Source organism: Equus asinus, chromosome 20, assembly GCF_041296235.1.
Source record: "Equus asinus isolate D_3611 breed Donkey chromosome 20, EquAss-T2T_v2, whole genome shotgun sequence".
NCBI classification, from domain to species: Eukaryota; Metazoa; Chordata; class Mammalia; order Perissodactyla; family Equidae; genus Equus; species Equus asinus.
Window position 1 is genome coordinate 88689828 of NC_091809.1, and position 20055 is coordinate 88709882.

General features: G+C 41.1%; 2 pseudogenes; both read left to right on the top strand.

The window, feature by feature from the left end:
- The first annotated feature begins 9 nt into the window (after window positions 1–9).
- On the top strand, window positions 10–16669 carry LOC139041138 (tripartite motif-containing protein 5-like; annotated as a pseudogene).
- Window positions 16580–19255, top strand: LOC106830101 (ankyrin repeat domain-containing protein 40 pseudogene; annotated as a pseudogene).
- Window positions 19256–20055: the final 800 nt, after the last annotated feature.

Here is a 20055-nt window from a genome sequence, read left to right on the forward strand (position 1 = left end):
CACCGAGCTCCTGAACATTCTTCATCTCTCACCCACCTTTGCTGAGTGCCCTTGTCCTGGGGCTCATCTCCTGCACCTGAGTTGATTTGCACCATTCTGACTGCCTCTTCCTTTTTTCCCCATTCATTTGTTTAGAATGTCTTTGTATTAGTCAGCTAGGGCTACCTGACAAAGTATCAGAGACTGGGTGACTTAAATAATGGCAGTTTATTTTCTCCCGGTTCTGAAGGCTAAAAGTCCAAAATCAAGATGTGAGCAGGGTTGGATCTTTCTGAGTGCTGTAATGAAGGGTTCTGTTTGTGGTTTCTCTCTCTGGCTTGTAGATAGCTGTCTTCTCCCTGTGCCCCTTCACATCATCTTCTCACTGTGCATGGCTCTATGTCTAAATTTCCTTTCTATTCATTCATTTTCTGTGTGTGTGAGGAAGATTGGCCTTGAGCTAACCTCTGTTGCCAATCTTCCCCTTTTTCCTTGAGGAAGATGGTCGCTGATCTGACATCTGTGCCAGTCCTCCTCTACTTTATGTGGGATGCCACCACGTCATGGCTTAGCAAGTGGTTCTAGGTCTGCACCCAGGATCCGAGTCTGCAAACCCCAGGCTGCCAAAGCAGAGCAGGCAAACTTAACCACTATGCCATGGGGCCAGCCCCTAAATTCCTTTTTTATACGGACACCAGACATCCTGGAATGGGACCATCTTGATGACATTATTTTAATTTAGTTACCTCTATAACAACCCCCTCTCCAAATTTGGTCACATTCTGAAGTATTAGGGGTTAGGACTACAACATATGAATTTGAGGGAACACAATGCAATGCATAACAGTCTGAACAATTCCTTACTATAAAGTGAAAGCTTGAAACTTTTCTTCCTAATACCTTTTTTTCCATGAGGAGAGAATACTTTTTTTCTTGTATTTGCAAGGTAAACACATCTAATCCCTCCTATAGAAAGAATAGTATTGCTGTTACTCATCTGACATTTCTTTTCTTCCTCATTCACTCTACTGCTTAACAAATTAGCAAAGGAATACTTGTCAGCCCTATCCATGTTATCTAGGAGAGTTCATGGAATCTGTCCCTAAACAATGAATCCTTAAGGGTCTGTGGCTTTTAGCAATGGCACCCCATGTTTATCACAGAGGTAAAGCAAGAAATACATAAACAGAATATTTACCAAGAGTAGATATTTGGTGCTCAGTCTCTTTGCTTGCAAGCTGTTTAACCTGGAATGAGTTACTTAACATGTCCTGGAATTATTTTCTTAAAATAAAAATTGATGTTAAAGATTCTATGTAATTCCTAGGATGCTTTTGAGAACATAAATTGTATTAAATGTAATGTACTTTTCTAGGAGTCTTAGCTGTAGGAATAAATATTTGTTATTATTACCGAGAAAGTGTAAGCTATGTTAATCCCCTAAGGAACAGTTTTGTTTTGGTTTTGCTACAATAAAATGATAATTGGCTCTAGTGAGTCTCATTTGTCACATCCCAAAACCTCAACGTAGACAGCATAAGTTGGCATGATGCAGTCTATAGAAAGAGTCAAGTCTAGGCTGTCATTGTCGGGGACAGCCTTTGGGCAGCCCATGCTTGTCGTCATGGTGAAACACCTGGGTTTAACAGAGTATTTACTACCTTAAAAACTTTTCTTCTTTTTTATAAAAGAAAAATATCACTTTTGAATTTATGATAGAGAATAGAAATACTTTTGACAGCAAAAATATAAACTCTTTTTATGGAATTATGCATTATAACGTAGGGAGGGTATGCCACTATACAAAATTTGAATTAATTTTTGCAGGACTGGAGGAGGCTTGGGCCTGAGGACCAAGAGTAGCAGGGGAGTGGTGGGTGGTTGCAACCTAGGGGGACACTCGAGAGGAGCAGATACTAGTGGAGAGTGAAGTGAATGTGAATTCCCCAAATGAGGTCAACAGCTGGATCTGTTTATACTGGTCAGGTAAACACAATCATAGCCAGGGGGTCAATTGTCCAAATTAGGATCTGACAAAGAGATTATTACCACAACAGGAGAAATGCCAATCTAATTAACATCAAGGAGAGGAATCAAGGAGATTATAGGAGTGGAAGAGGATGATGTGAAGACAAACACCTACCCTAGCTGAAGAAGGAGTGAGACCGGCCCTTTGTTCCCAACTATTTTGCCAAACCATTCTTTCCTTTTGTCTATCACCCCACAGCAGAGAATATAGCCCAGTTGCAGAATGGAGGCCTCTCCAAACCTTGTGCATCACCCCTGTAGAGGGCTCACCTCCATCACTGCCCCCTGGGGAACTTGCCCCTGCTAGGAGCCTTTCCATGAGACCACACCTCTTGGCACTTGTTCCTAACTGGGATGCCACTCCTCTCTGCCATGCTCAGAACATCAGAAAGCATAAAACTAGGTCCTGTTTGTCAGCCACCAGCGAATGAGAGTCAGTCACTGTTCTCTTCTGTCCTGGCAAGCACCAGTGTCTCTGGAGCCTCAAAATGGGATGTGTAAAGGAGCATTGTCAGTGTTCTATCCATTTGTCTTCACTGGAGCATTTCCACTTAATAAGCAAAAGCTGGTATTCCAGGTGAGGATTCAGAACCCATCTACTAGAGAAAGTGATTTCATTGAAATTGAACAGGACTGACTGGAGTTCGCTTTCCAAGAACTGCTTGGAGTGAGTTGCTTGGAGCTGAGTGTTAGTCCAGTTCAAGTGAAAATTAGCAGGAATTTATCCCATACGCTGATAAGAAAGGACGAAGATGTCTCTCAACTCCAAGATTTCCCACGGGACAGGTTCTAATGGTAAGTGAAAATAATTTTCTGTTCAGAAATGCTGCATCTACACTGACTGAAAACTCTTGCTATGACTAAAGAGCTTCAAAACTCACTCATTAATCCTGCAGTGACTTTTAGCAGTGAGTATTGTGACAGTGTGTGTCACCTCTGGGCCAAGGACTAGCTACTGATATAAATGCCTTGGATGCCCAGCACAGCCCCTGCCAAACTGGGAAGCCCTTGGCCTCCAAGAAGCATGTGGCACACGTCCAAACCTCTTCATGCACAGGGAACCTGTTGCTTGAAGCTATGGACAGCTGAGAATCGGTCTGGAGAGGCAGAAGCCAGTGGTTCTATATGCAGTGTCTTTTACTTGCAGAATGAAACAGAGTTGTCCCAGCTGGAGCTGAGACAGAGTGGAGGTTGTTTCTAGATAGTGCTGTTGACAGTGCACCCGAACGTCAAGATGCGGATGCACTTTTCTTGGTGTTGCATTCTCTCAACTCTGCTGAAACATGACCTAACTAGAGAAAAGAACTAGGGAAAGCACCGGTACTGGACAAGGGGATTTTAGTGTGACTTGTCGCTGTTAAATTTCACAGAATGTAGATATGAGTGTTGCTTGAGTTAACATATTTAAGAGTATAGTTACCTAATTTCAAATATGCTGTAAACCGAAAAAGCTTTCCATCTTCCACTTTTCCCCTTGTCAATACTCATGACTGCTTGTCTGTCTCTAGTCTGCCAAGGACTACAGTCATCTCTGCATTACCTCCACTTAGTGGTCTCTAGAGAAATCTCTCACAATTTCTGAAAGAGTAATCACTTTTTTCTTTTAAACTTGGAAGTAATTCCGGTCATCTATGTGCTTAATTGCACCATATGATAAGACAATAAACATTGCCCTTCAGTGTTCTCCACTTTCATTTTCTGCCAGAAATGAAAACTAATTTTTGAGACAGACTGTTGCTATTTTAAAGGTTATTGTGAAAACTGAGCTAAAGGAGTGAGTATCTTTATTTTTAGGTCAAAGATAAAGGTCATTGTGAAATTATTGGGATTTTTACACAATTCTGAAATCTTTTGCTGTTGTAAACAAACAATTTCATCTTAGGGATCCCCCACTACCAACACCAATCCACTTAACACAGGCAACTGTGAGTCCACCAAGCTTTGTTTTGGAAAAACAAACACCTCACTGAACTCTTGAGCATAGCATAAGAATTTCTTTTTTATAATGCATTCAAGGATTCTTTTTCTTCAGTCAGTGTCTTTACTATTAAGAGAAGCCCACTCTTTTGTTGAAATAAACAGCTTAACTTTGGAAATAAGAAAGAGCACACTCAGAGAAACAGGAGAGCAGGGGTTTGAGGTGAGCGGTTGAACAGCATCCCTACTGTCTTAAGAAGCTTTTTCCCCATAGTGTCGACAATTTCCAGAGAAGCTCAACTTCCTAAGTGGTTAATTTTATTGGGACACTAGGATTGAGAGAGAAGATGCAGAAGATGTGAGTGAATGAGAATGTTGTGCTAAGATAATGGCCTCCTGCTCCGCCTAAATGCTGAGATGAGGTTGAGGTGTGTTCAAGGCCAACTTCATGGAGTCACTCTGTCCAGTGACTTGATTATATTCCACGAATGACTGATGGTGAGTTATTCCCCCTCGTACAGTGTTTGCACAGCAGAGCAAAGGTTATTTATTACCCCCTAACTCCAAAGAGCTTTAAAGAAGAAACCTCCCTTGTGTTTCAACTAATCAGTAGCTAGTTTAGCTATATATACTACTGTTTGTTTCCCTTCTTTTTGGAAAAAGTTACATTTATTGACACAATGAAGGCTAGTTCTTTCCTGAAGTAAATAAATTCAGTATTAATTCACATCTAAGTCATTGCAGTTTAAAGTCTTCCTGCCATCTGGAGCAATGAGACTTCTAAGAAGCAGTGGAGGCCCCTGGCTGGGAGGTGGCCTGCAGAGGAGTAGCTCCGGGCATTTCCTGGGCTTGGAAACAGGCTAACAACAGGCTGGCATCTCCAGGGAGAGATGGGCCAACACTGGTCTCTCTTCTCCTTTACAAAGTCCTCTGTGGTCAACTGACTCCTGCCGATGTCAGTGGGCTAAGGTGCACAGTTGCTGGTAGGTATTAATTAAAGTCTTACTCTATGCATTCAGGGAAACCTTTTTATATGCTTTGTGCAATTTATAACAGGGATCTTTTCTTTAGCTGTGTTAACTGTAAATTCACCCCTTCTCCTCCACTGCATATTTAAAGTATTTTTTCACCGTGTAAACATTCACTGAACGTTTTGTTCTTTGTGCATTGCTGACGGTTCGATTATAAAAATATTATTGCAATTAAATATTAACTGACTGAAAAAAAAGATTTTCAGGACTTGAGAGAAATATGAGTATCTTGCTCATACTGCATCAAAAGAAAAGTGTGTGAATTGGGATCAATGTGTTAATCTGTATATATCTACATCTCTCTCTCTCTTTATATATACACACAGGCACACTCACATATACACATATGTACATATATTTAAATATACGTGTAATCATTTGTTTAAATATACATGCATATACTTTAACATTATCCCAGTTAGTCTTGACAAACATCATAAGTAGGACATACTTATATCAGGAGGGTAAAAGAATTTAGAAACTGTTAGACTTTTTCCCTACAGCCCAAAGGTAATGAATGGGAGTGAGGATTAGGACCAGGTGTGTGTTACTGCAGAATCTGCCATGTGTCCTCTGCACCAAATCACAGAGAAGGCAGCAGCCTGACACCCAAAGATGTGGGGCAGAAGAGAGAGCCAGGAAATGCTGACCTGCAGGAGAAGCCTGGTACATTTTAGGGAAAACCTTAGGTACTGTGAAATATAATTTGATGTGCTCCATCCATATAGCCATAAATGGGACAGGAGTAGACGTGAAAATGGATAATAATATACTGAGATACTTCAGGACCAGCATGCCATTGCAGATGACATGAAGAAAATATCCCCTTTGATTATTTTAAAGAAAAGAAAGACTCACGAGGGTTTTCTTTACCTCCCCCATAACTACCCAGTGGAATTTAGAGAAGTGGCCTGTAAGAGGACCACTAGTATTCCCAGAAATATCTACGAAGAATATGAGCCAAGTATGGTGGGGACACTTGGCAGAGCTAGAGATCAGAGTCCTCTCCATGTCCCCTTGTCTGTGATGACATGGCAAACATTTGTTCACTGAACGTTTGCTTTTCCACCTTTATGTGAATTGCTTTACTCCTCTCTGATGTTTCAAACCATTCACCCCAACATCTTCCTTAGTCTTTAGCTGAAGATAGTATTTAAAATTGTGGTTTCTTCTATTTTAGCGACTTTAACAATTTTCTTGGGTTTCTCCCATCTATACATGTTTTTAAACTGTGATTTAGCACCCTGCTTAAGAGGAGACTTTTTGCCCTGACAGCACCTGCTGCCATGATAACAGTCAGGAGAGCCTGGGGGAAGGCTGAGCTCAGATGAAAGCATCCTACGGTGCCAGATTAAGTCCTGGCTGGGAAACAGTGTCTGCCTGAGCCACCGTTGCACCAGGCTCTCCAATGACTCTCTCCATCCTAGAAAACTTGTGTCCAAATGCTGAGGGGTGGCCCCTGCAACTGTTTCAGGAACTGTTCCCTTGTCTCTCTCTGTAGGATGGGCTGCCACTTTAAACCAGACATCTCAGCTTTCAGAAATACACAAGACTAGAAGTTAACAGGATGTCCTTCTTTCTCCAGGAGGGACCAGAAAGCTCTTTGCCAAGGTTAGAGTTTAATGGGGAAATAGAAAATTGCACTTCTTGGGCATTGTAAGTCACAGAGGTGATTGTGATCCCTGAATTCTTGTCATCAACATGAGGGGAAAGCAGAAAATCCTCTCTGGTTTGGATTCTGAAGACACCGCTACTATTAAAGAAAAAGTCATTCAGTATACTTGTTGAAGACAGGAGGTAAGGAACTCTTTTTTCCAGGGGCTACTTCAATGGACTTTGGTAACAGGGGAGAGAGATCAGGCTGAACTCTGACTACAATAAGGAAAAGTGGGGATTTACAGCCAAGAAGCAGGGTCAGAGTTCGCTGGACGGAAAATGGCTAAGAGGTAGAGCAATTCTTTGCTAAGCTGACCTAACAGAATGTTTGCTGAAGGTGGGCCAGGGTGATCAGACATTGAGGGTGGTCAGACCTGCTAAACATCTTCAAGGAGGCTGAGGCAATGACTCATCAAATTCAGTCAGCAGGATTTTTGTGACAACTAGACAAAGCAGAGACAAACACCAGAAGCCTAAAGTCAGAGCCCAGTTGAGAAGAGAGGTCAGTGGAGCCCAACTGGGCTTTGGTCAAAGAGGGACTTTTTGTCACCACCCAGACCCTTGGCCAAGCCTGACAATGGGTGAGTGTCTTCGGGCCCTTACAAACCTCTCCTGTGATGGCCTCCACGGCTGAATACGTTATTGGTGTTGATAAAGCATCCGTGTGTACCATTGCTGGCCTTTGCCCCCAAACCTTGGTGGCAATGCTGCACATATGGACATTTCAGTGGGGCATGTGGAGGAGTATAAAAACCTGTCTCTTCATTTACAAGGTATATAATGATGAATAAATTCTGAGTTTCTTTACCCTTAAACACAAATTGAGATGTAAAATTTCACATAACTCTTTGATCAGTGTGTAAGACTAAGTGCCATTCAATGTAAAGCTGCTATGTCAGTGTCCTGTACGATATAGGAAATATTTTCTCTGATGATTACTGAAAAGTACAAGCTGTGTCAATGCCCTGTGCAACATTTTTGTGCCCTTCAGAGGAACAACAGTTGATTCAATTTAAGTCTCATTTCTCCAATTCACAGACCACACTCTCAAGACCACTCCAGTTCCAGTCTTTTTCTATAGAACTTTTTATACCTAGGCTGGGGCTGATTTTAAGGCTTTTTCTTGGAAATGGGTGAGAAAACTCCTTTCCAAAATCTGTCCACCAGAAGGAGGCCTATCTATGGACAGCTACTCTTATAAGGGGCAGGCTTTTGGTGTTCAGGTCTTTTCTTTGTGGTAAAACACTTGAGTTTACACTATATAGAGAATTTATGCACTTTTCTTTTGTGGTAAGCAGTTTTAAATTCAGGATGAGGAGTAGACTTACCCAGGATAGGAAAGGTACACAGTTTTTAGAGTAGTATATATTATAAACTAGAGAAGACTGCGGGACAGACCTCACATCAAGATATGTAGGGGTTGGGGCCGGCTCCGTGGCCAAGTGGTTAAGTTCGCGCACTCTGCTGTGGTGGCCCAGGGTTCAGCTCTTGGGCTCGGACATGGCACCACTCATCAGGCCACGTTGAGGCGGCATCCCACATCCCACAGCTAGAAGGACCTGCAACTAAGATATACAACTATGTACGGGGTTGGGGGGGGGGGGTGGGTTTGAGGAGATAAAGCAGGAAAAAAAAAAAAAGATTGGCAATAGTTGTTAGCCCAGGTGCCAATCTTTAAAAAAAAAAAAAGAAGAGTGGCAGCAGTTGTTAGCTCAGGTGCCAATCTTAAAAAAAAAAAAAAAAGATATGTAGGAGTAAAAACTTGTCACAGTGGAATGAAAAATAAAGAGCCTGAATGGTATATGCATACACACTCCTAGTTATGCAGACACACACATGCATATCTATATATATTATTGTGTATATATATATAGGTAGTGTATTATCATAGCTAATCTTCAAAAATATCATATGCAGAAGGAATTACTATCACATGGTTAAATGAATACATAAACTTATGAGATGTTGCCCAATGTCCCACAGCTAATGAATTGAGGAAGCAAGATTAGAACTAGGTCTGAGTTTCTCCAGCACAAGGGTCCTCTCTGTAGCACACCCCTTAATAGGGAGGAGCCAGATTCCCTAGGATGTGGGGTATGAGGGAGATCTCAGGTGATGCTGATCTGTAGAAGGAACTGAGAGCATCATGGGAAAATCTTGGGTGCCAGGAGACAGAGGTTGATATGCTCAATCCGTGTAGCCATTGATGAAGCAGGAGCAGGTCATGGTAATGGCTAAACCCAAGTTGAGCTACTTCATGACCAAAGTGCTCTCACAGATGATATGATGTAGACGGTGAACACCGTGGACAGTTAATAGCCTGGACTTTGAAATTAGATTGAATTTCATCATCTAGTGATGTTGCTGCTTAGTAGCCCTTACTAAATTAAATTTAATCGGATTCATTTCATCATCAGTAATAAATGAACTAGGACTTATGTGATAGGGATGTTATGGGAATTAATAATAAAATGTTTGTAATATCTCCCTCATTTCCTAGCACATGAGCACTGATCCAGATTGGTGTTGATTAATTTTCTCTGTGATTTGAAATAATTAATGTTAAAAATGAATATTAATCTACTTTAACTAGTAATAGCTTTTCTATGAAAAATAATTAATTGATTAAAGAATCATAGATCATTTCTTCATTTCATCTTTTGGATAATAAATATATTTTTTTAAATCTTCAAATATCTTTATTTCATCTTACACATAGACATCTGAGTATGCAATTCCAATTTTTTTCCTAAACGTTCTTTATGGCTTTGCTATTTTATAATCAGCTATCAATCAATCTTGTTTTATTTGTGGTGAGGACGCTAAACGTAAAAACTAACGTCTTAACAAATTTTTATGGAGTTGCTGTTCCACAGATATAAAGTTTCAGTTCTGCAAGATAAGTAAGTTCTAGAGATCTGCTGTACAACATTCTGTCTATACAATCATGAGTTGCTTAAGGACAAGGGACGTACTAAGAAATGTGTTGTTCGGCGATTGTATCTTTGTGCAAACGTCATAGAGTGTACGTCCAAAAAACTATTGCCACAGCCTACTACACGCCTACTCTGTATGGTACTAATCTTATGGGACCAACGTCATATGTGCAGTTCACCGTTGACTGAAATGTCATTATGCAGTAAATGACTGTAGTTAACAATACTGCATTGCACACATGATCAATATTTCTTCATTAGAAAAGAAAGTTTTACCTTCCTCAAAGCTCTCATCTGGGTCATAGTCTCTGCAGCCAGAGGCCAAATGCATATGGCCTCTTGACTATTTTCAGTATGTGTACTATTAGCTGGATTACACTTTTGGTCCACCTTCAGGATCATTCTTTATCAGGTTCCCTTCAAGTACGATGAACATGGCACAAGTAAACACTTTTAGAAGGTCTAAATTTGCCATCATGCAAATTAGCTTTACCCTCTCTTGTGCAGAAGAAAGGGAAACTTATTAGTTTTTTTGTGCTTGAAATCTTTCTTTTGTGGTCAACACTGGTGACTATCGTGACATTAACATGTACTGACATCTTCCATTTCATTGTTTATTGCTTCATAGCCCCATTTGTCTGGAGCCCCTGACAGAACTCTTGATCCTAGGCTGTGGCTACAGGGCCATATTGAGGCCAGGTCAGGACAAAGAATCAGCATCACTGTGCTACCACTCTGTGATACCCACTCTGACTGGTCACCAGCAGTAGTTTGCAACCTGTATGGCATTTTCCATCCATGTGACCTAATGAGACATAAACTGCCAGGATCACCTAGTTTAGCTGGGGGGTACAGGACAGGAGCCACAGCATGCAGGCATGACTGCCTCAGGTGACTTCATAGTGATGGACCTCACAGTAGTACAGTAAATGCTTTCCTCTATCATCCAGCTTTTGAAGAAGCCACACCAGGTGGATGTGTGTGAACCTACGATATATTAGCTCTTACAGTGTATGCACAGACATTGTGATATATTATGTCGTGATAGTAAGAGAAATCATTGCAAATTTACACTTTAAATAAGTTAACCAGAGCAGGTCTTTCTGATAAGAGAACATGTCAAGAGAGAGCTTTCTGATGTATAGGAGTAAGTGAGTCACACTGATATCTGGGGCGACATTCCACGATGAGAAATAGCAGGTGTAAAACTCCAGAGACCTAAGTGGTTTGCTACTTTTTACAATGAGGATGTGTTTTGGCATGGGAAAGAGAAGCAGGAGAGAGAGTAGGTCACACAAGGATCTTGGTAGAAAAGACTTCAGGTCATTCTTTCTTTCCATGAAAATGAAAGACAATATCAATCATTGAACAGATAAGGATGAGATTTGTCATATGACATGAACTAGTGTAAAGTGTTTGAAATATTACGAAAAGTCCTTTTTACCAGGTCGTGAAACTTCCTTCCTTGTTTCTCCACCTTTTCTCCTTCTCTTTCAACATGTTGGTCTTTGCTTGACCTGGATGTCTACACCATTAGTATCATTTTATTCTTACCTTACTTATTCTGCCCCCTTGTACCTTCCCAATCATTCAGGGACCTGTGAACATGAGGAGCCTCAGAAGTCAGAACAAGTAGCACAGGGAGCAGCAGCAACGGCTTCAGGACACCTGGTGAACATAAGGAGGAGGTGACCTGCCGCATCTGCCTGGAGCTCCTGACAGAATCCCTGAGCCTAGACTGTGGCCACAGCTTCTGCCAAGCCTGTATCACTGCAAGCCACAAAACATCTGTGGTCAGCCAAGAAGGAGAGAGAAGCTGCCCTGTGTGTAGAATCAGTCACTAGCCTGTGAAACTGCTGCCTAATCGGCATGTGGCCAACATAGTGGAGAGGCTCAGGGAGGTCAAGTTTAGTTCAGAGGTGGAGCAAAAGAGATCTCTGTGTGCGTCATGAAGAGAAACTCCTGCTCTTCTGTAAGGAGGATGGGAAGGTCATTTGCTGGCTTTGTGAGTGCTCTCAGGAGCACCGTGGTCACCACACATTCCTCATGGAGGAGCTTGCCCAGGAGTATCAGGTAAGACACCAGGATATAAATAAGACAGAGTCGAAAATAGTACTTGATGGGAAATCTCCATGTTGCATTGCATTTTCATTTCCTTGTCAACATAGCCCTAAGCTCTGTGATCTCTTTTCTTCCTATCCTCAGCTCCCGAGGCCTGAAAGCCATTTCTGTGCACTCCATCCAATTACAAAAGGATGCCTACAGTACAGACTTTTACTCAGAAGTAGATATTCTTGTATCTTGTCCTAGTAGGTGGAGATTTGGCGTGAAAGAAAAGCTCTCATTACCTCTGTGAAGAGGAGGGTTAACTGGGCAGTTTGGTGGATTGAGATATAAGTTCTTTCCTTCCCTCAGGATCAGGTTTCTTCTTCTAAGACAAAAAGTATCAGTCCTCTTTTGGGGAGAGGATGCTGACTTCCACCACTTGAGTATTCAACAACACATTCATTGCCTCAGGTTTTCTTCCAAGTCATAGATTCTAGTTGCGGTTCTCACAGCTTCTGTAAACTCTAGTGTCTCCAGAGATCAGCCTGATTGCTTCCCCATTTATCATCTCTTCTGATGCTGAAAAAGCCCATATCTTGATTCTGGTTTGATCCCTTTCCCACAGGAGAAGCTCCAGGAAGCTCTGGGGGCCTGAGGGAGGACCAGGGAAGCTGACAGCTTGGAAGCTGATGCCAGATGGGAAACAACTTCCTGGTAGTTAGGAGGAGACACTTCCTGAGGGACTTGGAATGAAATCTTGGCAGGACCCTGGGTGTTACTTACATGGAGCTCCCTTCCTCTTTGTTTCCTGACAACTGATTTGTCCAAAAGCCATTTGATTAGTCCTCTTCTTTATCTTTTCCCTGAGAGGGGTGGGGGCTAAAATGTGGACATATCACAAATGAACAAATAATTGGAGGGAGGTATTCACGTTGATGGACTCTTTGATGAGGATGGCTAGTGAATTCTGTATTCCTTTCCTTTCTTGTTTTTGAGCCTCTGACTCTTCTGAGGGAAAACATTTGGCAATGGCTCATGGTTCTGTCCTCAGTGTTCAAATTTCGGCACAGGCTGGTGGTGGAGGTGCAGGTGAGAGTCAGAAGTAATGGAGAAACTCTTGACCGTCTTGTAGAGCTGTGTGAAAGCTGAGCCACACTCAGTTATCCAAGGCGGCACAGGATTGGTCTCAATAATGCAAACTTGAGGCCATTAAGTTTGAATGCAATGCAGAAAAAAAGATAGTAAAAGTCAGCTTGCCCAGGAATTGCTCCCCTGCTTCCATCTTACTTCCCTGTGAGAAATCCCCAAATAGAATAATTCTTTTTCTGGCTCCCAGGCTCTGCCTAGAACCTCAGTACCTCTCTCTGTTTCTCGTTCCTGAGGAATCAAATACAAAGTGAGAAAGAAAGCGTGCAGGCAGAGTTTAATCAAATGAGAGGTATCCTGGTCTCTGAGGAGCAGAAGGAGCTGCTAAGCTGAAGAATGAGGAGGGAGATAGTCTACGCAACCTCACTGAGGCTGAGAATGAGCTGGTGGAGCAGAGGCTGTTGGTGAGCCCTCTCATCTCAGATGTGGAGCACTAGTTGCAGGGGTGAACAATGGAGATTCTGCAGGTAAGACTTGGGAAGAAGCCCCAGCATCTGAGATCTGAGAAAAATGAGGACTAGTTTCCTTGTCTGTATTGCTCTGTTCTTTCTGGTGGTGAAACTAAGGTTCCCTCGGCCCTGCAGTACCCCTTCCTGCATCTATTTCAGAGGTTATTAGAATAATTGACATTGTGGATAACAAGGGAAAATCTCAATTTTATTAACTTATCAAATGCAGTGCAAAAATTTGACTGTGGAGACAAGATCCATTGTCTGGTGGTATTGTATAGGGACCTATTATCTGTGGTCTCTGTTAAGCATTTATCGGGTACCTCTTCATCATCCAGCTTAGTCACGGACAAACAAGTATTCTTCAGATTCAAGAGTGCTTTTTCTTTGTTTTAAAAAAAATGTTTTCTTTTGTTTTTTAAGAAAAACTTCTTTCTCACAGTGTTTTTTTTTTCTTATGCTTTTTGGTGAGGAAGATTGGCTATGAGCGAACTTCTGTTGCCAATCTTCTTTTTTTTGGTCCCCAAAACCCCAGTATATAGTTGTCCATCCTAGTCGTAGGTCATTCTAATCCTCCCATGGGGCATGCTGCTACAGCATGGCTTGATGAGCAGTGTTCAGGATCCCAACTGGCAAGTCCCGAGCTGCCGAAGCGGAGTGTGCAAACTTAACCACTTGGCCGCAGGCCGGCCCCCCTGTTTTTTCTTTTTTCCTCATATTATGAGTTGAGGTTTTCTCCTTCTTTCTCTTTTTTCTTTTGCTGAAGAAGGTCTGTACTAAGCCAATATCCATTGCCAATCCTCCTCTTTTTTCTTTTTCGATTGAGGAAAATTAGCCCTGAGCTAACATCTGTGCCAGTCTTCCTCTACTTTTTTGTATGTGGGACACCTCCACAGCATGGCTGGTGAGTGGAATAGGTCCACACCCAGGATCTGAACCCTCAAACTCTGGCTGCCAAAGTGGAGTGCACAGAACTCTAACCACTTGACCACTGGGCTGGGCCCTCTGTCTCTATGTTTTTAAAACAATTTGTGAAGGACTGGTATTATTTATCTTTAAATATTCAATAGAATTCACCAGGGAAGCCATCTCATTCCAGGCTTTTCTTTTTGGAAAGCTTTAAAATAATTATTTTTTTTACTTCTATTAGCTTCAATTTGAGTTTTTATGGTTCTTGAGCCAGTTTTTGGTAGTGTAATTTTTTGTAGGAATTTACCATTTTGTCAACATTGTCTGATTTGTAGACATAAAGTTAATCATAACAACCCTTATAAACTCGTTAATTTCTACAGCACTCACAGTAATGTCACCTCTTTTATTCTTTATTTGGTGATTTGCTTTTTCACTTTTTTCTTAGTTTAGCTATGTTTGGTCAATTTTATTGAGATTTTTTAAGAACAGACTCTGCTATTTCATTGATTGTATGTATTTTTAACCTTCCTATGTCATTTATTTCTGCTCTCACCTTTAATGTTTCCTTTACACATTGTGTGCTTATGTGGGTACATGTGTGTGTGTGTTGGATATAGTTTGCTGTTCCTTTTCTAGATTTTTATTAGGTGGAAACTTAAATCACCACTTTGAAACCATCTTTTCTGATATATCATTTAATGATAAATGGATTGTTTTAGCTGTATTCCATATATTTTGATTATTTAGTTCTTATTTTTACTCACTTCAACTTACTTTCAAATTTCCTGTGGGATTTTTTTTGGTTAACTCTTGGGATATTTGAAAGTGTGTTGTTTAATTAAAATATATTTAGTGATTTCTTACTTTTTCTTCTGCTGTGGATTTCAAATTTAACTCCTCTGTAATCATAGAACATATATTTTATTATTTGAATCTTTTAAATGTATTGACAATTGTTAATGACCTAAAATATTGCATCTCCAGAAAATTTTTCTATATGGATTTGATGAGATTGTTTATTCTGGATTCGTTGGGTGAAATGGTCTATAGATGTCAGGTCACTTTGGTTGATAGTATTGTCCTTGTCTTCTATATCCTTGACCGTTTTCACAGAAGCTATTCTCGCAATTATTGAAAGAGAGTTCTTGAAATCTCTATTATTATTGAATTGTCTATTTTTCCTTTAAATCTCACTTCGTCTGAGAAAATTTCAAAGCAAAATTTGTGATGTGTGAGGAAAATTTGAAGCTCTGTTTTTAGCTATATGTACATTTATAATTGTTATATCTTCTTGTCGTACTGAAACTTTAATCAGTATGAAATTTCCCTCTCATTCTCTCATAATATCATCTTAAGTCTATTTTGTCTAATACTGATATAGACATTAGCAATTTTATGTTTACTGTTTGTATGGCATATGTTTTTCTCTATTTGTACCTTTTCCCACATTTCTGAGTTTGAATCCAATATATGTCTGTCATACAGAGCAATAAATGAACCTTGCTTTCTATCTAGTCCAAAAGTCTCTGTCTTTTAATTGGGGTATTATGACAAGGACACCTAATGCAATTATTGATATTGTTTTCAAATTTTCCAGTTTGCTAATTGCTTCCTATGTGGCTCCTGTAATTTTTATCCTCCTCTTTCTCCTTAAGAAGCTTCTTTTGTGTTTCTAATAGGAAATTTTAAGTTTTCCTATTTTCTACCTGTGTTTTTTATTTATTTTTTTCCCTCGTGGTTGCTCTAGCGCTTGCAATATGCATGCTATCCTATCATGGTCTCCCTCAGATTAAAACAAACTGAGTTCCAGGAAAATATAGAATTTGCCTCCATCAGTGCTTCATTTCCTTCTGGTAATAACATATACCTCAGAATTTTCATGGTAACTGGGAAGCGGAGTTCTGTATTATTCTACAATTTATATCATGAGATAGATGTTTCCTTCAAGAACTGAGGATAAAGGCATAGGGAGGGGTCAATAGAGAGGGAAAAAACTAGAATTTGGAGAAGGACATAGACCAGATACTGATGAACAGGTTTAAGCTTCAAAATTCAGCTTTGACTACAAAATGATAGTCGGCTTTACTGAAGTCTCATTGTTCAGATCTCAAATTCCCACTGCAGACAGTGTGAGTTTGAAAACTCATGTTGTGTGCTGTAGAGAGGGTCATGTCTAGGCTCAGCTTTCCTTATGAGGTACGGTCTTTTGGTGTTTAGTCCTTTTCCTTGTGGTGAAACAGTTGGGTATACAACAGTATTTACTACTTCAGGCACTTTTCTTCTTTTAAAAAAAATCATTTCTAAATAAGGATGAAGAACAGAACTACCTAGGATAGCAAAGATGCAAACTGTTCTTAGAGAAGTGTATATTCTGATTTAGGGCAGGCTATGCCACTGTGCAAAATTTGAATCAAGATTTGCAGGCCTGGAGGAGGCTCGAGCCTGTGGGCCAGGAGCAGCAGAGGAATGGTGGGTGGCCATGGCCTTGGGGGACATTTGAGAAGTGCAGAAACTGATGGCAAGTAAGGTGAATGTGAACTCCCAAGGTCAACAGCTGGGCCAGTTTACACTGGGTATGTAATGCAGTCATGAGCATAGTCTCTTACTTGTTAAAATCGGGAGCTGACCAAGAAATTCTTATGACAAAGGGAGGAATGCCATTCCCATTAACATCACGGAGAGAAACGAGGAAGATCATGGGAGTGGAAAATATTGATGATGATGACAACCTCCCCCAGCTGAAGAAATATTTCGTACTGTCCTTTCTTTGTTCCCAACTCTTAGCTGACTCAGTTTTCCCTTTTAGCTAAAAAGCCTCAGCAAAGGATTCAGGCCACCTGCAGAATGGGGGTCTTTCCACACCTCCTGCATCACTGTCTGTAGATGGCTCTCCGTCATTTATCCCCCATGGGGAACTTCCCCCTGCTAGGAGCCTTTCCCTGGGACCACACATCTTTGACACTAGTTCAGAACTGGGATGTGTCTTCTCCCTCTGCCATGCTCAGAACACTAGAAAGCACAAAACCAGGCCCTGTTTGTCAGGCACCAGGGATTCAGAGACACTCACTGTCCTCTTCTTTCCTGCCCAAGCCACCAGCATCTCTGGAGCCTCAAAATGGGATGTGTACAGGATCCGTACTAGCGTTCCATCCATTTTCCCTCCCCTGGAGCATTTCCATTTAATATGCAAGAGTTAGTACTCATGGTGAGTATTCAGAAGTTATCTCTTCGAGAAAATGGTGTCATTGAAATTGAACTTGACTGACTTGAGCTCACCTTTCAAGAATTGCTTGGAGGGAATTGCTGTGAACTGAGTGTTAGTTGAGATCAAGTGGAGAACCTCAGGAAGTTATCCCATACTTTGGTAAGAAAGGGCAAAGATATTGCTCAACTTCAAGATTTCCAAGTGTTGGAAATGGTTCTAATGATAAGTGAAAATAATTTTCTGTTCAGAAATGCTGCATCCACACTGACTGGAAGGTCTTGCTACAACAGCAGAGCTTCAAAAATGACTTCATAATACAGCAAGGACTTTTATTACTGAGTATTGTGGCAGTGCGTGTCACTTCTGGGCCAAGGACAAGCCATTGATCTAAATGCCTTGTCTGTTCAGGAAGGCCCCTGGTGCCACTGCACAGTATACACTGACATTGTTCTGCCCAGATACAAAGCCCCTGTTCCCCAAGCAGTGGTGTCACACTTCCAAGATTCTCAGAGCACAAGAAGCCTATTGCTTGAAACTGTGAACAGTTGAGAAGTGGCCTGGAGAGGCAGAAGCCAGTGGCTGTCTATCCAGTGTGTTTTACATGCAGAATGTAAGAGAGTTGTCTACGCAGAAGCTGAGACAGAGCAGAGCCTGTTTCTAGGCCCTCCTGTTGACAGTGCACCTGAAGGGTCTGGATGCACTGTTCTTGGTGTTCCATGCTCCCAACTCTCCTGAAATGTGAACTGACTAGAGAAAAATACTAGGTAAAGCACAAATATTGGGCAAGGGAGTTTTGGTGTGACGTGGGGCTGTTCGATCACACAGAACATATGGACACATTTATCAATGTTATTCGGGTTAAAGTCATTGAGAATACAGTTACCTAATTGTAAATATCTGTAAACCAAAAGTGTTTTCCCTTCCCCCTGCTTTTTCTTTTGTAAACACTCATGACAGCTTCTCTGTCTCCTCTGCCATTACCTGGACTGTCATCTCTGCTTTAATCCCCTTCATAGTGACTAGACGGCTCTCTGTGCTTTCTGAAACAGCAGCCACTTTTTTTGTTTTTTAAACTGAAGCAATCCCTGTCATCTATGTGCTTAAACGCACCATATGAGAAAAGAACCAACATCGCCAGCCATGTTCTCCACTCGCATTTTCTGCTAGAATGAAAAGCAATGTTTTCTTTAAAGATTTTATTGTTCCTTTTTCTCTCCAAAGCCCCCCAGTACATAGCTGTATATTTTTAGCTGTGGGTCCTGCTAGTTGTGGCATGTAGGATGCCGCCTCAGCATGGCTTGGCGAGCGGTGCCATGATCGCGCCCAGGATCTGAACCAGCAATACCCTGGGCCACTGAAGCAGAACGTGCGAACTTAACCACTCAGCCATGGGGCCGTCCCCGAAAAGCAATTTTTGAGACAGATTCTGTTGTTACTTTAAAGGCCATTGTGATGAATTCAGCTAAAGCAATTAACGTGTTTAATTTTAGGTCAAAGATAAAGGTTATTTTGAAATTATTTGGATTTTTACACAACTCTGTAATCTGTTGCTTTAGAAAACAAATTGATCTGATGGATCACCCCTACCACCACCAATCCTGTTCATAAAGTCAATTGTCAGTCTATCAGGCTTTGTTCTGGAAAAACAAACATCTTACTAAATTCTTCAATATGGCATCATAATTTTTTAAAGAATGCCTTCAAGGATTCTTTTCCTCTCCTTCAGTGTCACTGATGTTAACAGAAAAGCCGGGCTCTTGTTGAAACAAACAGCTGAACATTGAATCAGAATGAGAACACTTTGACCAATAGTAGAGCAGAGGTTTGAAGCTAGCTGTTGAAGAGCCTTCCTGCTGTGAAAAGAAGATTTTTCCCCATAGAGCCTACAGTTTCCAAAGAAATTCAATGTCTTAACTTGGTTTATTTCATTGGAACTCTAGGACTGAGAGAGATGGTGCAGAAGATGTCAATGGAAGACAATGTTGTGCTAAGATAATGGCCTCCTGCTCTGCCTAATTGCTTAGTTGAGATTGAGGTGAGTTCAAGGCCAACTTTATGGAGTGACTCTGGTCAGTGATGGAATTGTATTCCGTCAATGACTGATGGTGACTTATGTCCCCTCGTACAGTGTTTGCACAGCAAAGGTTACTTGTTACCCCCTTTCTCTGAAGTGCTTTAAAGAAGAAACCTCCCTTGTCTTTCAACCAATCCGAAGCTAGTTTATCTAGAGATACTATCCTTTTTTTCCCCTTCCTTTTGAAAAAAGTTACAATGTATTAATGTAATTAAAGCTAGTTCTATCCTGGAATTAATAAATTCAGTATTAATTCATGTCTAAATCACTGCGGTTAAAACACTTCCAGACATCTGGGTCAATTAGAGATTCTCAGAAGCAGAGGAGACCCCTGGCTGGAAAAGGAGTAGCTCCAGGGCATTTTCTGGGCTTAGAAACAGGCTAGCAAGGGGCTGTCATCTCCAGTGAGAGATGGGCCAACACTGGTCTCTCTTCTCCTTTAGAAAGTCCTCTGTGGTCAACTGATTCCTGCCCATGGCAGTGGGAGAAGACTACACCATTGCTGGTAGGTGAGTTTGAAGTCTTACTCTACACATTCAGAGAAACAGTTTTGTATGATTTGTGGAATTTCTAACATGGATCTTTTTTAGCTTTATTAACTATGAATTCACCGCCCCTCCTCCACTGCATTTGAAAGCTTGTGTTTGTACTGTATAAACATTCATTGAAATTTTTT